Consider the following 18510-nt stretch of genomic DNA (forward strand, 5'->3'; position numbering starts at 1 on the left):
TAGGTTTTCTGTTTTTCAGTAACCACATATATATTTTTTAATTCTTATGGACATTTGCATGCAAAACAGGTTGTTTCTTTTTCAGTAGTTCATTTTGTTGCTATTTCTTTCCCAGATGATATCATAATCATCTGTTTGTGACATCAGGATTGGGTTCTACTACCAAATGATTAAAATTAAAACCCTCAAACTTCCCTAGATACCCTCAAACTTTGATTTTAACTTCAAAGGAATCAAATTTGTGTCTCTCATGAAACAGGAACTTCATTTAGTAGCTCGTGGTAGTTTGATGAGGGTTTGGGACTAATCCTCTATTTGGCTCCATTGTGTAAGGTTCTCACTCCAAATAATTACTCTCAAAATGGTTTAAATGGTTGATAATGATAGTGGAAAATATTTATAATAGCATCTCCTGAACTGGACTATTGGACTAAAGAGAGGATAGAAGGAACTAGAGAAATGCAGGTCATTTGTTTCATGGAGTTTTTACAGAAGATTTTCAGAAATGTTGGCATGGGGTGGGTGGAGAAAAGAAAAAAGAAGAGAGGAGGATTATACTATTAGCAAAATTGCAAAATACTTTTCAGCATATGGAAATGTGCCTTAGTTCCCCATCTGTAAAATGGCCCTAGAATTGGGGCGGCTGGTGGTCTAGATACCAAAGCCAAGAAACCAACAGAAGTTGGCCTTACCCAGCCTTGACACTGGAAACTGGAGATGGTGATCATAGATATAAGGGCAGGAGTAGTAAAGTGAGACCACCAGGGGTGTATAGAGCCCAGAACAAAAAAATCTTGATTTATACTTTGATGCACTTATTACAACTTTTCAAGTAACATAATTTTAGAAGTGTCTTGGGTCCAAAAATATGACAATGCATTAAGCGCAAAGTCAAACTGTAGAGGTTCATTTTATTTCCATTAAATTCCACTCTGAATATTGTGAAAGGTTTTCATTTTATTATTGTTAATTCCAACTATAATAAATATGCTTTGGGATTCAGACTGATTTATTATCATTTAAAACAGTCACAATCTTTCCTATATACACGTAAAGCTGCAAATATAATACTATGTCCAAATTCAGCCTTTTTCTTCATTTATTTAACTTAAAGGACAGTGTCAGGATAAAAATCAGATATTTAATAAAATAATCATTTCTTTCTCCTGTGTTATTAGCCATCCTTTAACTTATTAAAACTGCAAGTATGTGAAAAATCTCATTGGCTTCTTACCATTTGTGCTTTTAGTTTAGGGGGAGATTTTCAAAGGCATAGGGAGCCGTTGGATGCAAGTCAGTGGGAGACAAATAATTAAGTTCCATTTGTGGAGAAAATCTCCTTATTTATTAGCATTTTGCCAGCTGGGACAGTGAAACTAGATGATCTGTTATTAGTCTGTTTCACTTGTTGTTTGTGGCTCATACAAGACCAACTCATTTTGTTCCCATAATAATTGTGAATGGGTTATTAAATAAGAACTATTCTGAACTTTATCCCAAAATTCTAACCAAACCAAATTCCAAACTTTTTTTTTTAACGTTTGAAAAGTTTTCCTTTTTATTATCAACCACACTAAAAGATACATGTTCTTGTAAGATTGCAGACCAAAGAGGACTGGCTACATTCCAATATCCATCTCAAGCATTTGAATGCTGAAATGAACATGAAGATTTTGTGATTCACCCATCATTAATGAGAATATACCAGTAGATACAAAGCAACATCCTGCCGGAAAATCCAGGTTCACTGACTTTGGCTATCATAGTATCTACTAGTCATTTATATGTAATGGTATGTCAAGGGATGGCACCTCCAGAACCTTATATTATTTCCCTCAGAATTAATTATCTGCCAATAACTCAATTCTACTGGGATCATTTCTGTTTAGAGGTTGAAAAATAGAGCTGGGGGGGAATAATTTTTTCTGGCTCTCAAGTATTTTCAAGATTTCAAAATGTTTTCCTGTCTTGAATCAGGACAAAAAGTTGAAATCTTGAAATTTTCCATTAATTGAAAATCTTGGGGGGGAAATATCAGATCAAGTTGATTGAAAACATGTTGTTTTGGTAGTTTCAAAATGTTTTGGTTCAAATTTTGACTTCTTGTAAAATATGTTTGTTTTCCTTAATTGACATGATTTTCAAATTAACTTAAATTTCAAAACAACAAAAAAGTTGTTTCAAACCAAAACCCAGAACATTTTTGTTCTGAAAACGTGAATATAGGATGTTCTGAAAAAGAAAATTTGTTGAAACCCTTTTACAGCAAACAAGTTTGGTTTCAATGAACTAGCATTTTTCCAGTGGAAAAAAACTCAAAAAACCAACCAACCAAACAAACAAACAAAAACAACCACTAGAACTAGTCAGGGATATTTTAAGTAGTACAATGCTTATTTAAAGATCCAGGCTGACACATCTGGACCATGAAATTTTCCTTTTCTCCATGACACAAACACAGCAAAGAGAATGAGTGTGGCTATTTCTCCTTGTCACTTGATCACCTTGGTCTGGACGGGAACTCCTGTAGGCAAATATGGAGTTAAAAACTCCATATCCATTCAGTTTTTGGCCTGGTGAGTTTGCCAATCAATGTGCTAATTGGTTCCAGCTGTGGTGTTTGTGTCTGTTCTATGGATAGCTCTCTAGTAGAAACCTGATTGAGATTCACCAATTCAAGTAGGGCACCAAATAGCCTTTAGCTGGTAATAACTTTTGTTCTCTTCTGATCTGGGTTGGATTTAAAAAGGTCAGTAAGTAATACAACATCTTGTTAGATTTCCAGTGTCTTACTGAAGTTTTTTACTGTCTACTAAGATGAAAGCCTTGTTTAATGATAAGGTGTCTGACAACATACCCATTTCCATCAGCTTTGGTCAAGTTGTCAACATTTCTAGAAGTCACATTATTAATGAATGTTCAGCAGATGAATTTATTAGGGAGCAACAGGTGGGGATGAATCATATGAGAAGGGAACTTTGGATTGTTCTAGGATACATTCTTATGAATATGATGTAGGCTGAAAGAGAAGAAGAGAAAAAGGCATTTAATTCATAATGCACCTGGTCTCTCTTCCAGACACAAAGCACAGTCCTGGCCACCCATGAAACATAATACAATTACTGCTTTTGAATTACATGGGTTGGGCTGCTCTCACCACTTATAAGATCCTGAAAGCTGACACTGCTCATGCCTACTCCCAATTCAGCGCTAATAGTAGAGTTAGCATTACTCAGAGTGATTTAAACCCAATTTTAAAAAGACAAAGGGCCTCTTTCACCACTCACTTATACCATGTCTGTTGATATGACTCCATTGATTGTAATGAAGTCATGCTAGTGTAGTGGAGCAGTGAATCAACTTCAACTGAGTGTGATCCTAATTTCATCAATGTAAATCTGGAGTAACTGCATTGAACTAATTTACTCCACAGCCACTAACATCTGAATCTGGTCCATTCTCAGCAGTGCTGAACTAAACATACAAACAGAGTTTAACAATGATTGCATGAATAGTGTGTCTATTATTACCATCCCTGGAAGTAGCGAATGTATCTGGAAATGCTTTTCCAGAGCTGTTTATTGCAATGAAAATGATGGCTTCATATACAAATATTTTTTTCTCCCATCATTGTCACAACTGTTGCATTGTGGGTGGCAATTAAGTAGGCAGTGGTATTTTTTGGACCATTCACTGCACTGTTTTGAGGACTGTGCTGTTGTGGTGAAACCTTTAAAAAGGGCACATCAAGTCATAGCATATGTAACTTTAAAGACACATCAGCTCTCTTTCATGATTTTAAACCAAGGGATCAGATTCTGGCTGAATTGCACCATACAACCCTATTGACCTCAATGGGATTATACCGTTTGTAAACCAGTCCCGATTTTGCTGAAAATGCATGCATACAGGATAAAATGTTCAAAAGCATCTAAACCACTTAGGAGCCAAACGTCCAAATAAATCAGTTGGACACAGGCTTCTAAATCACGTAGACACTTTTGAAAATCGCACACATTATCGTTCACACACACACATGCAGATAGACAGACTGAAGGAGTGAGAGAGGAGATATATCTTAGTAGGAAGGAGCAAGGGATTTCACATTGATCCACAACAGTAAATTACTCTCATAAATCATAGCAGGAGCAAGAGCAAAGCCTCCCTCTCTCACATACGGCAGTAAAAACAAATCTCTGGATGTAGACGTTTCAATAAAAAGTGAAAGCTAGAGGACTGGGATCTCTGGATGAACTTGTAACTGACAGCTGCAAGCACTCAGAGGGGATAGATGGGAGAAGCTGAATAGATAAAGTTCTGAATGATAGCCTTTTTTTTTTAAGTGGCGAGCACAGATCTATAAAATAGTCATGAAAATTTCATTTCCTTTCAGTTATATTTCCAGCGCGCTTTGCAGATGTTAATTACAGGACAGTTGTGCAACAATGAATAGTAATCAGTGATGCATCCGACGAAGTGGGTATTCACCCACGAAAGCTCGTGCTGCAATATGTCTGTTAGTCTATAAGGTACCACAGGACTCTTTGCTGCTTTTAGTAATCAGTGAATAATTGTTAATTAATAGTATTATTATTTGTATTGCAATAATGCCTAGGAGCCCAATCATGGACCAGAACCCCTTGTGGGAGGCGCTGGACACACAAAACAAAGAGATGGGTCCTGCTCCAAAGAGCTTATGATTAATTGGTATCATCATATGAATGATGATTTTAAAAGAAAAACCGTAAGAAGTCCTTCCAAAGCAGTGCAGCTTCACCAACCTGCAGGAGCATTCTGCCTAGATACAAGAAACTAAATTCCATGATGAAGTCACACTATCGGATCAATGGTAGGTGCCATTGTGAACATCAGTCTTGTTTTGATTGCATTGAACACCATTATGTTTTGGGGTCTGACCCAATACCCAATAAATTCAATAGAAGGATTCCCATTGAATTCAATAGGCATCAGATCAGGCCTTTGGTTTCAAATCCAGGATCCTGACAGAAGGAAGAAAGGAGAGCAGCAGAATACGGACCCTGGACTTCAGAAAAGCAGACTTTGACTCCCTCAGGGAACTGATGGGCAGGATCCCCTGGGAGAATAACATGAGGGGGAATGGAGTCCAGGAGAGCTGGCTGTATTTTAAAGAATCCTTATTGAGGTTGCAGGAACAAACCATCCCGATTTGTAGGAAGAATAGTAAATATGACAGGTGACCAGCATGGCTTAACAGTGAAATCCTTGCTGATCTTAAACACAAAAAGAAGCTTACAAGAAGTGGAAGATTGGACAAATGACCAGGGAGAAGTATAAAAATATTGCTCAGGCATGCAGGAGTAAAATCAGGAAGGCCAAATCACACTTGGAGTTGCAGCTAGCAAGAGATATTAAGAGTAACAAGAAGGGTTGCTTCAGGTATGTTAGCAACAAGAAGAAAGTCGAGGAAAGTGTGGGCCCCTTACTGAATGAGGGAGGCAACCTAGTGACAGAGGATGTGGGAAAAGCTAACGTACTCAATGCTTTTTTTGCCTCTGTCTTCACAAACAAGGTCAGCTCCCAGACTACTGCACTGGGCAGCATAGCATGGGAAGGAGGTGACCAGCTCTCTGCGGAGAAAGAAGTGGTTCCGGACTATTTAGAAAAGCTGGACGAGCAAAAGTCCATGGGGCCAGATGTGCTGCATCCGAGGCTGCTAAAGGAGTCAGTGGATGTGATTGCAGAGCCATTATCTTTGAAAACTCATGGCGATCGGGGGAGAAGGAGGATCCAGGGAACTACAGGCCCATCAGCCTCACCTCAGTCCCTGGAAAAATCATGGAGCAGGTCCTCAAGGAATACATCTGATGCATTTAGAGGAGAGGAAAGTGATCAGGAACAGTCAGCATGGATTCGCCAAGGGCAAGTCATGCCTGACTAACCTAATTGTCTTCTATGATGAAATAACTGGCTCTGTGGATGAGGGGAAAGCAATGGATAATGTTATTCCTTGACTTTAGCAGAGCTTTTGATTCGGTCTCGTATCTTTTAAAGAATTATGAGTTATGGGCTGATGATTGGGATATGTGCTGATGGGATGATGGAAAGCTGGCTAGATCGGGCGACTGCAATCAATGCAATGGCTCCATGCTGGCTTGGCTAGCTGCTGCCAAAGGTCCCAAGGGGGGGGTCGGGGGGTCATGGTTTTGTTCAATATCTTCATTAATGGTCTGGATCTGGACTCAGGACATTTTCAGATGACACTCTAAACTGGGGGAGGAGGGATGGAGCTGGAGGAGAGGAGTAGTAGATAGAGGGGAGGAGAGACAGAGACAGAGAGGGAAAAAGAAAAATTAGAAAGAAAAGAAAAGACATGAGGCAGAGCAGCAACAGCTGCGGAAGAGAAGAATGCACTGCTAACAACTAGGGAGACAGTGACTAGAGGCAGGCAGCAGGCAGCAAGGAGAAAAGGAAGGAAGGAAGACAGAACAAGAAGCTGAATATCAGAAGAGAGTGTTGTTGTTGCCAAGAAGGCTAATGGCACTGGCTGTGTAGGTAGTGGGGGGCAGGGCATGAGCAGTGATTGTGAGATTTCCATTCCTTCGGCATTGGGTCCTCATCAGTCTCTCTGTCTGTGTTTTTTTTGGGCCACACTATATAAGAAGGATATGGAAAAATTGAAAAGAGTCCATCGAGGGCAAAAAAAAAAATTAGGGGGGAGCACATGACTCATGAGGAGAGGAGGAGAGAGGGGGGAGGGATTGTTTTGCAGAAAGAAGAGAGAAGGAATGGGGATAGTTGTTTGTTTCATCTATCAAATCCCCTGAAATTCCAGAGAGGATGGATGGAGACTGTTCTCAGTGGTGGGTGATGACAGACAACAAGGTAATTCTCAAGTTGCAGTGGGGGGGGAGGTTTAGGTTGGATATTAAAAAACTTTTTTTAGAAGGAAGGTGAAGCATTGGATGGGTTACCTAGGAGGAGGAGGGAGGTGGAATCTCCTTCCTTAGAGGTTTTTAAGCTCAGGCTTGACAAACCCCTGGCTGGGATGATTTAGATGGGGATTGGTCCTGCTTTGAGCAGGGGGTTGACTAGATGACTTCCTGAGGTCTCTTCCAACCCTGATATTCTATGATTCTATAATACCACAGTTGACATCTGTTGGTGAAAAGCACTGTATAGAAGCTCGGCATTATCATTATTTATTAGCTCTCAACAAAGCCAGCATTTTCAGAACTGCTTTATCCTAGGCATTCTCCTTGAAATAAGAAAATGTTGCTTCCTTTTCGTGTGTGTGTGTGTGTGTAGATGGATGGCCTCTGTGTGGATGGAAGTGCTGTCTTCTATCCACCTGGAACTTTATCATAATAAAGGATACAAAACTATATGATAAAGATCCAAACTACAGTACTATTAGCATAATATTTTGATCAGTTATTTTAATTGTTTTAATAGAGATTCTAAAAAGCATAGACTAAAAGAAATCCTTAACTTAAAAGCCCAGGACTCCTCCAGGTTCATTTTTTGGTTCCTTAGATTTTTCCAGAGTTTATATACATTATTTTATTTTCCACCTCCTGAAGTTGTTTTCTTTATAGACATGTGTATGCAGAAAGTTGCCATTAAAACAGCTACATAGAACACCAGTGCCTGAGGAACACTTTCTCCTTGTCCTCAGATTAGGCAGTCACACCTGATTAATCTCTGCTCAGTCCATTCCATCCACTGAGGCATGCAAAAGATCTCTGTGATAAGTAACTCTTCTAAATGTACAACTGTAGGAGCCATAACATGGACTCTTGTGAGCTGGGCTTACTTTTCAAGTGTTTATAAAAATGAAAGATGTTCTGGATACAACTGTGAAGACCCAGGTGGCTCAGATTAGAGCTTTCCACCCTGAGCCATAGGTAGGAAAACTATTTATTTTATTCTCCATTTTTAATTGGATACCATGTGAACAATAATAATTTGGAGTTAGCAATTAGCCAAACCCATTTATTTTTCACTAATCTGAGGAATGCTTGAAGTTTCCCTGTTGTCAAAACCCTGCTTGGCCCATTTGAAATCTACTATATATTGCATTTCAATGGGATTACTTGAGGAGTAATGTGACTAAGGAGATCACAGTCTAGTCCTAAATGTTACATAAGGGACTGAAATAAAATAAGTGGCTCACAGTCTGACTCTGTCTTCCGACAAGTGTTTGGACTCTTACTGAAAAAATGCACGGTCTGGGGTGTAAAAACAAACAGAGATATTTACCCAAAGCCTAATGGAGTCTGTAACTACCTAGCTGTTTTATTGGATTCTGTATTTTCATGACAGGTACAGTTAAGGGTCCCAGATTGATATGGCGGAGGAACTGAGCCCATGTTTCCTTACAGCTAATGACCAGCAACTTGACTTGAAAGTCTGGAGAGCTCTCAAAAGTTGACAGCAAAGGCACAAAAGAAAAAACAAACACTTGAGCATGATGTTCGATGGGAGTATTTTGGAAGATGAAGCTTTGGACTCTGCTCTGTCAGTTGAATGTACTTTTCAGTCTCCTGCTCCAAAAATGACAATGACAATCAGGTTGGGTGCATTCTACAACCTATTTCCCAGAAATACTCTTTTAAAGCAGTTTAACCTAAAGCATCCCATCCATGTTCACTCTCTGCAAATATTCTAGCAAAAGAAGTTACCAGCAGGCTGGTCAAGCAAAGCAGCATATTTTAAGCAAAACATTGCAGAATATTCTGAGAAAATGAATTTTGAATTCACTTATTTGGCTATTTGTTTTGGAAACCTGATAGGGAGTGTTACACTCCTCGGATCAGGGATTAGGAACATTACCAAGCGACCTCTATGCCCAAAGAAAACAATTCACATTTTGAATATCAGATACTCACAGATTGGTAGATTATAAGGTCAGAAGGGACCTTTATGATCATTTAGGCTGATTTCTTGCATAACCAAAAAACCTCCTCCAGTGTTTTTTTGCATCAACTCCACAGCTGCTGATTGAGCTGCAGCCTATCTTTTCGTCCAGTCTTGACTTAATGACTGCAAGTGAAGGAATACCCACAACATCCCTAGGTTTGTTGTTAATTACTCACTATATTAAAAATTGGCACATAGGTTCTAGCCTGAGTCACAGCCACCACAAGCTGCTTGCAAGCCAAGTACAGGACAAGAACGATTCCATGCAAATTATTATTCTGCTCTAGATACAAGTGCTGCTGCCGTGTGAGCCAGGTCAGAACAATTCCAACACAGTTCTTGCTCCAGAGGCCTTTGCCCTAGAAAAAAGTGGAAGGGCTTTTATTTAAAATAAAAATAATAATAATAATAATTAATAATTAATACATGAGTGAGATTTTCAAAGAAACCTAAGGAAGTTAGGTGACTTTCAATGGGAGCTGGGAAGCAACCTGCCCTTTGTGACTTTGAAAATCTCCACCAATATTTTAAATCTGGATTCCACGGAGGTTGGTGGGAATGGGGAGGAGGAAGGAAAAGGGACGTTACAGTTGGTAGATGCTGACAATTGAATGACGACCTGTTCCAGGCCCTTTGTGGCTCCCCCATAGGCACTGAAACTAGGGGTGCTGGGGTGCTGCCGCACCCCTTGGCTTGAAGTGGTTTAATCACATACAGGGTTTACATCTGGGTTAAATGGTTCTCAGCATCCCTATACAAATTGTTCCAGTGCCCCTGTGGCCCTCTTCTGGAGGCCCTGCTGTCCTACCACATCCTGCCGCAGGAAAGGAGCAGTGAAGGTGGTTCATCCAGACCTGCCTAGAGAGGCTGCATAGAAGCAGCCAATCAGAGTCCAGATAAAAGGAGTAGCTGGGTCTGAACAGGCCAGTTTGTGGGTGGGACCATATGGGTGAGAAATGGTGCTCTGCTCTGGCCAAAGAAACTGGGGCTGATTTACTGGCCCTGGGAATGAGAGGACCTGACAACTGTAGCCCTAAAGCAATAGGTGAAAGGAAAAGGGCGGTGTGGGAAAAGTCCCAGGGAACAGCATCAGCAAACTGAAAGCAGTGATACATGACTGCTGTTTATAGCGTTCTTGGGTTGGGACTGGGTTCCTCCACTGGCCACTGGGAAAGTGACCTATACCCCCAGGAGGGGATAAGGCTCCTTTGGAAGGGAAGGGTGGGATTTAAAGGGCCCAGAGGCAGGGTTGAAGATCCAGGTGAGGGCAGAGAACTTGCTAGACTTTAGCTACCCCAGAAGGGGTTCATTGGCTGTGAGACTTGGCCGTAGGGTGAGAAGCTTGCTGAGCACCTACCCTGGGAGGTGCTGGGACTTCCAAATCCCTCTGATTTCAATGAGAGTTAGCAGCAGTTGGCAACTGTCAGATCCAGTATGTGTGGCATCTGACACAGTAGTGCCAACTCCAAGCACGCACAAATCACGAGATTGTCTTAAAGTCATGCGATTTTAACAAAAAACATTACATTTTAGGTTCTGCAACCTTATGGTTTCTGAATCTCTAGGGCATACTTAAGGTTTCAAGGTTTTCTTGAAAATGAAGGTGGTTAGAAACTTCCTTTACATGAACAACTCATGTTTTTTTTTAAATCACATGGCTCCAGGAGTTGGGGCTTTTAGAAAAGCACCAAACATCATAAGACTCATGATAAAAATCACAAAAGTTGGCAATGCCACCTTGTGGATTAGCCAGTTAAAATACAGGGCTCACAAGAGCCTAACCCTGGAAAAAACACATACATAATTCCTGAGCTGTGACGATAGCCAGAGCCGGCTCCTCAGCTGGAGTAACTAACCTTTAATCTCATTCACTGTAAAACATTTGAGGCATGAAGGTATCTGGTATAACTGCATACCTTGTCCTACACTACTGTTCTTATCCTACCCTATTGCTCTTAAGGGATAGTCTTGTAGAAGGGAAAAGAGATGAATCCAGTAGGTTCTCATTTTCTAGTCAATTCTATAGGGTTTTCCTTTAAGTGGAAACTTCTCATGTGCTGGAAGTACTGAATTTTCTCTCTAAATCAGATTCATTTTTTCTAGCCTTTTAAAATGGCAAAAGCAAAGGCCATTTGTAACCAAATACGGCTCTTCTGTGGCTTAGCAAAGGGGAGAAGGTATCATGGGCCCCTTTTGGAAAATGTTTTTTTTTTCTCCCTTTCAGGTTAAAAGGATCTCAAGAGTAAATAAATTACATCTGAATGTGGTGGCCTTGCCTACTAACCCCCCAATGTGACTCCCAAAAGCCGGAGGCATCAGGAAAGTGTTTGCCAGCAGGTCTCCGAAAGACTGTTTGTTATTTTACACCAATTAATACCGTCTAAAAATAAACAAAAGCCTGATAAATCAGAGCAGTTCCAGAGCCCTCTAACCTTCCAGTCCAGAGAGAACCACCAGTAGGCTGATTTTAAAACCCCTTTGCAGCTTCGCCCAATCAGAGCTTGGCAAGCTGTATCTGCACTAAGGGACTAATTATTAACCATTTCTTTGTTATCCTCTGGCACCGATTGCTTGATGTGGATTTTATAGCGCTATTGTTTCCATGGGGCCTGATCCTGGTGTTTTCATCAGCACTGAAGTTCACTAAAGACAGTAAACATATAAAATCCACAGCATTCCCAAGAGAAGGATTGACAGCCAAAGCAGCTAATGGAGCAAGAGGAGATAGCACAGTTACCTGCAACATTTAGTCTCTAAGTGATATGAGAGGCCACTTGGAGTTTAAGCTGGGGATAAAACATTAAATCTTCAGAAGCTGTTAACCATGCCACTTAGTAAGTGACTTCTGCACTGGAGCTGATTATCCTTTATGCTGGATTCCACTCCTACATTTGTTCTATAGCTTGCCTTGTCCATAAAACTGTCTTCTTTATATTTACAGAGAGCTGTATTAGTAAGCTATTTATCAGCTTCCAACCACGCTGGCCAGGTTGCATGGGGGAGATTAGGAGGGTGAAGAACACAATAGAATTTCTCTTAAATTACTAGATATTCTTCTATGTATGCTAGACATCCACTAAAGCCTGCACTTAGACTTCAGTAGTTTGGGGTCGGGATGTAAATGGGGAAGTTGTTATAATCTTCCTGATCAATAAAATGTGACCGCATTACAAATGGAATGATTGTGACAGAAAGTATGCAGGTACTCTCCTTCAGTGTTAAAAAACATTTAGCTTCTGATTTATTCCATGTGGTGTAGGAAAACAATTCCTCTTGAAAGCCCCATGTTAATTCACTGGAAATGAATACAAGCAAATCAGTAGAATCATTTCCTCTATTCCCCATATAGCTTAAAATGCAATACCTCACTGAGGTTTTCATTCAAAGATCATCATACTACGTTGATAATGTGTATAAATATCTGCACAACAGCTGGAATAGATGCTTCGTTTGGACATTGGGCAAGTGAGATGTTGTGTAGTAATCCCTTGGGTTGGATTGTCAGCAGGGACTGTATTTGACAGTTCTTGGTCCAAAACACAGACCACCACAAATTACGTTTAAAGACCAAGGGCAGAATTTTCAAAACTGCCTACGTCTCTAAGGAGCATAAGTCCTATTGAAAGGATCCTAAATCAAGTACGAACTTTTGAAAATTTGGCCTTGAGTGTTAATATCAGGTGGGTATCTTCTATGGATCACAGAGAGAAAAACATAACACACTTTTTCAGTGTGCCAAACAGCATGTTAAGTACTTTGGGTTTTCTCTGGACGAAAAGTGCTGTATAATATTATTCACTTAATATATTATTCTCAGTTGCTTCAAAGAATATAGGCCTAGTTCCTCTACTTTTTTTTCATAATAGAGACCATCGTGCTTTATTATTTTAGTTTCAGCTTTTCATAAAATAGGGCTTAATTACATTTATTGGCTGCCTGTCCCTTATTGTTTTTTTACAGGAGCCCTTCAAGAATTTACTATTAGCATTTAAAGATTCCTCACACCCTATTTGCAGCAGGTAGTGTGCCGATGTACTGTTCTGTAATAAGTTATGATACGTTATCTTAATGAGGCACCAAACCTAAGAAGAATCTCTAAAAGATTTTGCTCACTTTAAAATTATAACACCCCCCACACATATATATATATGTGTATATATATATATATATATATATAGTTTAACTTCATAAATAGGCTTCAGACATTTTTCAGTTGATGAGTGGTGGTTGATTGCTTATTCATAACTCTGCCAACCCAGAGTCTTTGGGTTCATTTGGGTTCACATGTACAGAAATGAACCCAGTGGTTTGAGATCTCTCTTCAGAGCAGCATGTATTCAGGTATAAATATAACTTCTTGGTGTTATAAAAAAAACCCTAGCAGTGAGTGATGGAGTGAGGTATTTCCTGTCAAGAACGAAGGAGGGCCAACTTTTCAAAGGGTCTTCATCTTGCTTTATGATTTTGACCCTTTAATTTTGTGCCTGCCTTCAGTTTGGCAGGGCTTACATTGGAATTCAGTTGTCTAGTGACCTGACTGAAAGGCACAAAATTAGAGGCTATATGGTCACGTCCTGAGGACTGGCTGAAAGACGTGTGGCACAGGTCGATGTGTGTGGAGATTTGAAGTTTGTCTTTCCATCTCTCCAAGCATTGGGTTACCATATTCATGATGGTCCTGGTGTGAGTTAGAGCAGTGTTCTCAACCTTTTTCTTTCTCACTCCTCCTCTCCCCCAACACGCTATAAAATCCTCCATGGCCCTCCTGTGCCACAATAACTGTTATTCTGCATATCCAGTAGATTAAAAGCCAGAGCTGGCGTTAAGGGGTAGCAAGCCGGGCAATTTTCTCTGGCCCCCGGCCCTGCAAAGCTGAGTTGCTTGGGCTTTGGCTTCAGCTCTGCGTTGCTTGGGCTTCAGGTTTCTCTGCTGAGCCCCAGGGAGTCTAACCCTGGCCCTGCTCTCTGGTTTATTTTGGCGGACCCTCTGAAACCTGCTTGCGGCCCCCGAAGGGGCCCTGGATGCCTGGTTGAGAACTGCTGAGTTAGAGCAGCATCAGGGATGCTCAAATTTATGCCACCCACTCTAAGCTCTAAGGGTACATTATCACTGCAAAAAAAGACTCACAGCAGCAAGTCTCAGAGCTTGAGTCTGCAGACTCGGGTTCACCCGGTGGCACTAAACGTAGCTAAGTAGACGTTTCCATGCAGGGCTGGAGCTTGAGCTCTGAAATATGATGAAGGGAGTGAATCTCAGAGCCCAATCTCCAGCCCTGAGTGAGAATATCTACACAGGTATTTTTAGTGGTGTAGCCTGAGCCCAAAGACCCAGGCTCTGAGACTCACTCTCCACTTCTCCACTCCTTTTTTAGATTGGAGACATCCCAAGGGGGCAAAATAGTTGTGAGGGATTGTCGCCATGTGGCATGTATCTCATATACATACAATCGGTTGTCACTCTTTCCTCTCGACATGGCATAGCAGCCTCTTCAACACCAAAAAACTCTCCTTCCACTGACACAATCCTTTTCAAGCCTGGCCAGATTCCACCACAGATGGAAAGTGAAGTAGCTGCACTGTAGCTGAGAATCTAGTTGAAGTAACCCCTAGAGGGTAAAAAAATATGGTGAGGGGTAGGGTTGGAGAGAGTGTCTCTTCGGAAATCTGTTTAATCTGGGTCCATGAACACTAATATGCATTAATTGGTATCAAATCGCATCAGAGCAGAGGTTAAGGTTGTTTGAGTGTCCTAACTGTGTATTTCTATAGCTTGATTGTTTTTATAAAGATTAACCTTAACTCTGAACTTCCAGAGCATATCATGTTTTTTGCCATTCAGTTACTGATCTATACTCTCAACCTTAACTTCATCTTTGCCTAGTTTTCTGTCTGGGGAGATGATATATGCCTGATTTCCAAAGGCGCTGATAAAGTGGTGTTCTACATGCTCAGCACATCTGAAAAACCGGGCACACTCACTGACGCACAGAAAAACAGGTGCTAGATAAGATAACACTAAACCTTCGGAGATGCAGTACAGTTTGAGCTGTGATTTGATTTTATGAACCACCATTTCCACTGCCCTCCACCCCTTCTGCCCCCAAACCAGATGAAATATTTATTGGGTTATGAGTGTAAGGGTTCAGTGTTTTATATATAAAGGAACAGGGCAGTTCTGGCTCTGACCAACAAATTCTAAGACTTCTTTGTGGCTACTAAGCGTTGGAAGAAAAACCACAAATTACCATTGGAGTGGGGCTGGGCTTTGGGTTCTGGCTCCAGTGGCCCCCCTTTTCCCCCTCAAACATTTTCAAATGCACTGCATCTGTGTAAATAAACATACCGTAGGTAATATTTAGCGTGAATACACTTCATACAAAATAAGCAGCCGGGGGAGGTATGGAAAAAGGCTTGTAATTACATTTTTAAAAATCAAGCCATTAGTGTAATTAAGATGTTTCTTTAACACATAGCTCAGGAACCTCTTGTCCACCTTCCCTTGTCACCATCCACCTCCAGTAAATCAATTTCTCTATTTCTTTTCTGTTCCGTAACAACAGACAATTATATTTTTGATTGCCACACCCAATCTTAGTGTAATCCACTGGTGACTGTGTATGACAGGTCCCTCTCTGAGGCCAGTCTGCACAAGACAAAAGTCTGTAACCCCAGATAGATGCGCTTGGCTCTTTAACTCAAACTGGAGCAAGCTCATGACTTTTAGCTTTGGAGGTCCCTGGTGCAATCCCTGGGTTGGCCAACCTGCTGGCCATCACATTAGGATGTACTATGCACCTTCAGCTATACCCACCAAGTTTCTTATCATTAGACCATGTGAATGGCTTGCACTTATTTATAGATTTGATCCTCACAACACTCCTGCAAAGTAGGGAAGTATTATTCCTATTTGCCAGAGGCACAGGGTAGATTAAATGACTCATCCAAAGCCACACAGGAAGCCTACAGCTGACTCAGGTATTGAAATTTGGTGTCCCGAATCCCAGTCTGGAGTGCTATCCTCTAGACTATCCTTCCATAGCTCCTAGTTCACTACTTGCTGTCCTCCTTAATCCTCTTTATTTATGTTTTATTTTCAGCACCATGGTGCACATGAAAAGCATTTGACTACATTTGCAATGCAAACAGTCAAAGGTGCAGTTAGTTAATAGCAACGTGTTAATAATAGACCCAAGAAAAGACACAAAACACATGAAAGTTGCAGGTTGTGGTTTACCTGTCACATAGATTTGCTCACAATTTTAGCAGTAGGGTTAGCTCAGGGACTGAATTGGCTTTGGACATCCATAAAATACTGAAGGAACAGAGTGTGTGTCTACGCAGCATTTTGGAGTAAGCCTCTCAGACAGTGTTGAGAGACTTCGGGTAGTGAGGGGGTGGGGGTGTTAACACTCTAAAAAATAGCTTGAAGTTACAGCTCAGGTTTGAGCTCAGGCTGTGAAGCCTAGGAAGAGGATTGGCAAGACTCGATGTCTGCCTCAGTTTCCCATCTGTAAAATGAGGAAGACACTGCACCTTTTCTCTCAGCCTTTGTCGTCACTGTCTGCGTATGGCTCTGTTATGGTACTTACTCATGCTGCAGAGTACCTTATCTTGAATTCAGGGGGACTATTCAACATTAAAAATACTACTCAGTCTGACTAGAGATATCATTGTGTGGTCCTGTCTCTGACTATGGGTATAGACAGTGTCTAGCACAATGGAACATGTGTTTCCACGTGGGCCCCTCCACACTATGTTAATACAAATTATGAATATTATAATACCCTATAGCACAGGGCGGAGCTGTGGAGCAAAGCATGTCGGGAGGGGTTAGGTAAAGCAAAGAGAAAGCTAAAGAACAGGTTTGAGAGGTGCCTCAAAGTAAATCCTTTCCCCCCTTTCCATTCATTCTTCCCTACTGTGCACAATTTTGAAACGGCAAAAGGCCTTTTCTTAAAAAAGCTGATGCTCTGGCATTTGTTTGGTTTTTGATTAGGAAAAGTCTTTTTGTGCTCACAATGGCCTTGCTGACCCACTTCACTCCCACGTAGCCCTTCTCCAGCTTGTACTTCAGGGCCTCGAGTACTGCATACTGCAAACTGCACCTTTCGGAGGGTTAGTTATTAGACCTGCTCAGAAAATAAAAAAAAAACAGTTTCCCCGAAAAATGTCCTCGCTGCTCTCACTCTGGAGCGTTCACAATGGGCCCGTGTTTCACTTTTTCTACATTTTTTCACAATTTGAAAAAATATCGACAGCAGCCATTTCAGTAGCGTTTCCAAGAATATTGCAAACCTGGTTTTGGAAATGAAAACCTTCAATTACCATTTTGATCATTTCTTTTAATAATACTTTTGACAAACTTTCTTAAGTTAAATTTTAAACAAAGCACTTCAGCAAGGTGGACAATTTCCACTTTTCAATGAAAACATCTTTTTGCTTCAAAAATGTCCATCAGCTCTATTAATTATATCATTTTCTTCCTGAGCTACAATAAGTCAATCATGAAAAACGGACAAAAAACAAACCTTAAAATCACTAGGGCCCTGGATTGCTTTTTAATTATATTGGAGAGATTCCAGTGCTTCCATTTTACCACACGTTTTTAATGGGCTCTCTGTTTGCATTTATGTTTTTCTGATCCTTCAGCCCCTTTAATATCATTTTAGTAGTTACCAAGTCATTTTTTGAAAGAAGGGAACTTTTTTTTTTCACATGTGTGAAGGGAACTCCCTGATATGAATAAATCCAAAGGAAAAATTTTGGAAATTGTATGTTCCAGAGACTATGGGAAACTCCCTCATTGGATTAGGTGCTGTACACATACTTCTTGGAAAGACAGCGTCGGCCTCCAGGTCAGTTAAACAGCACTAAATTAAAAACAAAAAACAGCGAAATCCACCTAGACACTAATACTGCAACCACTTTGCAAGGTTCTTTCAACTGCTGCAGATGCTTGCAAAGCTATAGAAAAAGGGGCATACTGCAGTCTAGAAGCACTCCCCTTCCCATGTGAGTGAGTGATACGCAGCATGAGTTAGGGCTGCGGTCTCCAAGAGTATCAAAAATGTAATAAGGACCAGGCAGGGAGTAATATAGAGTGAAATCCTGGTCCCAGTGAAGTTAATGACAGAAATCCCATTGAGTTCACCAAGGCCATGTTTCACCCTCTGTATTCCTTTGGGCTGTCTTCATTTATTTTGGAAGCCTTAGGGAAAGTTCTATATCTCTCTGTCCACCTGTTTTGTGCAAAGCAGCTGGAAAGTTGCCCTAAGGGAACAACATAGGGCATATCTGGGTGACCAAAAAGCCATCATAGACAGCTTCATGCCACCCACTCGCTGCAGCATAAGGTGATGTTCTGGAGTATGGTGATGTGTCTCCTCAAACACCCCTCTGTTTGCAGGGCCTCTCAGAGGGGGGGGGCAAGTGGGGCAATTTGCCCCGGGCCCCGGGCCACGCAGGGGCCCTCAAGAGAGTTTTTCAGGGCCCCTGGAGCGGGGTCCTTCACTCGCTCCGGGTCTTCGGCGGCAATTCGGCGGCGGGGGATCCTTCCACTCGGAGACCCGCCACCGAAGTGCCCCGAAGACCCACGGCGGGGGGTCCTTCC

This window comes from Mauremys reevesii, linkage group 15 (assembly GCF_016161935.1).
Source record: "Mauremys reevesii isolate NIE-2019 linkage group 15, ASM1616193v1, whole genome shotgun sequence".
NCBI classification, from domain to species: domain Eukaryota; kingdom Metazoa; phylum Chordata; order Testudines; family Geoemydidae; genus Mauremys; species Mauremys reevesii.